The 2,319-nt window shown below is 34.5% G+C and overlaps 1 protein-coding gene across 2 annotated transcripts in view; it reads left to right on the forward strand.

Moving 5' to 3' along the window:
• Positions 1-288: 288 nt before the first annotated feature.
• Positions 289-2,319, forward strand: part of LOC135225727 (extracellular serine/threonine protein CG31145-like) — a 686,301-nt gene continuing 684,270 nt past the window's right edge. For both annotated transcript variants that reach the window (XM_064265107.1, XM_064265106.1), the window contains exon 1: positions 289-549. The gene's annotated coding sequence lies outside the window, so the exon portion shown is untranslated. The remainder of the gene's footprint in view (positions 550-2,319) is intronic.

The following is a 2,319-nucleotide window of genomic DNA, read 5'->3' on the forward strand; positions in this document are numbered from 1 at the left end:
CATCTGCAAATGAAGACGCAACAAGCACATACGGAGAAAGTCTGCGAATGCCAATATGATCTGTAATTTATTAACATATGGAACGAATTTAGCACAAAAAGAAATATACGGTACTTTATAAAGAAGCTCCATTACCGTTAAAAACACATGGCAGCGATAAAACACTGTGCCATGGGCCTGTCACGGTAAAAATCACGGTTGTCTGGATTACAAAAACATTAGTTGGCACCTCAGGTTGTGGTATAGCGAGGTCTCGGTGCCTCGAGAAAACGTGCACATGTTCAGTGTGATGTAGACTGTGGATCGGAACAGAGTTCGCTCTCTCTTTCGTGCTCCGTTTCTTCACGTTGGTAACCCGTGATTCGGTTTCTTTTTTCGATGTAGAGTAACAAACCGATGAAGCCTTTCACTATATTACATAACTCTTGTTGTATGCGGTGTTAAGAGCAGTTCTAGTGGATGATTGATGCTGAGATTTTTTTTTATACTAACCTCAGATGAAAACTTGTTTGGTCACTCCCACAAGATAAGGCGAAGAAGAAACTCGGGGTAAGTTTTCAAGTACTGTCTTTTGCTCTCTTTCTACTTCTGTTATGTCATTTGTGATGGACAAAATTGTCGATCACCATTTACTCAATGTTCGCAGCTCTGCTTAGAGAAGACAGATATGCTCACACCATTGGCTTGGCCTTTAGATTGGCTTAAGGGTATTTAAACACGTTTGTTAGTTTCGCAACAATAAGGCAAGGCTGTAAGCGAGTGTTGCTTGGCCTAGTTTCGTTTTACGCTTAATATCACCATTTGTTCTACTCCCTATGCAATGTGTTGTTTCTTCTCGCTAAGTGCATTCTTTGCAATATGGTGTTGGATTTCACTTTCTAACTTTATACTTCTATTTCCTCGCCATGACCTTCGTGGATGTGACGTGACCGCTGTTACTTTTCCTTGTCACTGGGCGTCACATAATCATTTCGTCCTTAGGTCTTATTTGGTATATTTGTGTAGTAAGCAGTTTTAGTCAGGAATTTTAGGAACCTTTACCTAGCATATACTTTATATACGATTCATATACATATATATAATGTATCGTTAGCTTATAGGCCTAGCCTCTACTAGCTGAGATTAGGCTAATATAGTACTATAAACAGTATTCAATGTAAAGACTGGTAATAATAGCAAATAAGTAAAATATCTAATATCAGCTGCCCAGTCATGTGCTGATGATGATAAAAATAATTGGTATTAATGGCTAAGTGAGAATGAAAAGAGAGAGATTATTACGAGTCTAATTGCTGTTGTTTTATGTCTTTAAAGGGTAACAATTTAGATTATTAATCTGTTTGGTTATGATGATTTCTGTAATAAAAGACACATGGCTTATTAAATTTTTTTCGCATTTAGTCGGCTGCGAGAGCATTAAGTGTATTTGTGGGCCATTGTATTGCCCCTAGTGCTCAGTAATAGCAACTCGGCGGTAATTGTGCATTAACCGTAATTAGTTCGTTCTCGGTCTTCTGATATATTTTTGGTGATTGTGTTATTGTCCGATAGCAATTTGTAATTATTATTATTATTATTATTATTATTATTATTATTATTATTATTATTCGTAAGTTGCATACTTCCTAGCGGAGCATGTCGAAATATATAAAAGAAAGGAGTAAGTGTAAAGATAAATATTGTAAAAATAGATCAAATTTACATCCTACGTTTACAATTATTTAGAAGTCTCTAGATGAAACCGACTGCTTATAATTACAATGTAAGGAAGAAATTGAATTCGTAAAACCTAAGCCTAGAGAATTTGCTTACCAACGTCCTCAAGCAAGATCAACTTTGAACGAAGATTGCCAGACCATGGCCAGCCAAAATATTAGTTTTATTTTTAAAGAATTTATGCTTCATAATATCTGTGTCAGTAATGTATTAGCGTCTGTGGATGGGGAGAAATGAGTAATATCCTGGCTGTCGTAAGTCGTTTCCTTAATTTTTTTTTTTTTTTTTTTTTTTTTTTTTTTTTTTTTTTTTTTTTTTTTTTTTTTTTTTAACGTCCCGTGAGGCACCAATGTACAATGCATTAGGCCTACATGCCCTAAGTCCAGGTTACTTCACTGGGCTCCTCCTTTCCGTCATTTGGAAGGATAACGTCTGTCAGTATTTAATTTTGTATGCTTGTATGAATATATATATATATATATATATATATATATATATATATATATATATATATATATACAAGTTAGAAAAAAATCTGTCATATAAAAGAGGGATTTACAATGATAATTAAAAATATCATAGCAAAATCCCTCTTTTATATAA

The sequence above is a fragment of the Macrobrachium nipponense genome, chromosome 13 (genome assembly GCF_015104395.2).
Source record: "Macrobrachium nipponense isolate FS-2020 chromosome 13, ASM1510439v2, whole genome shotgun sequence".
NCBI lineage: Eukaryota > Metazoa > Arthropoda > Malacostraca > Decapoda > Palaemonidae > Macrobrachium > Macrobrachium nipponense.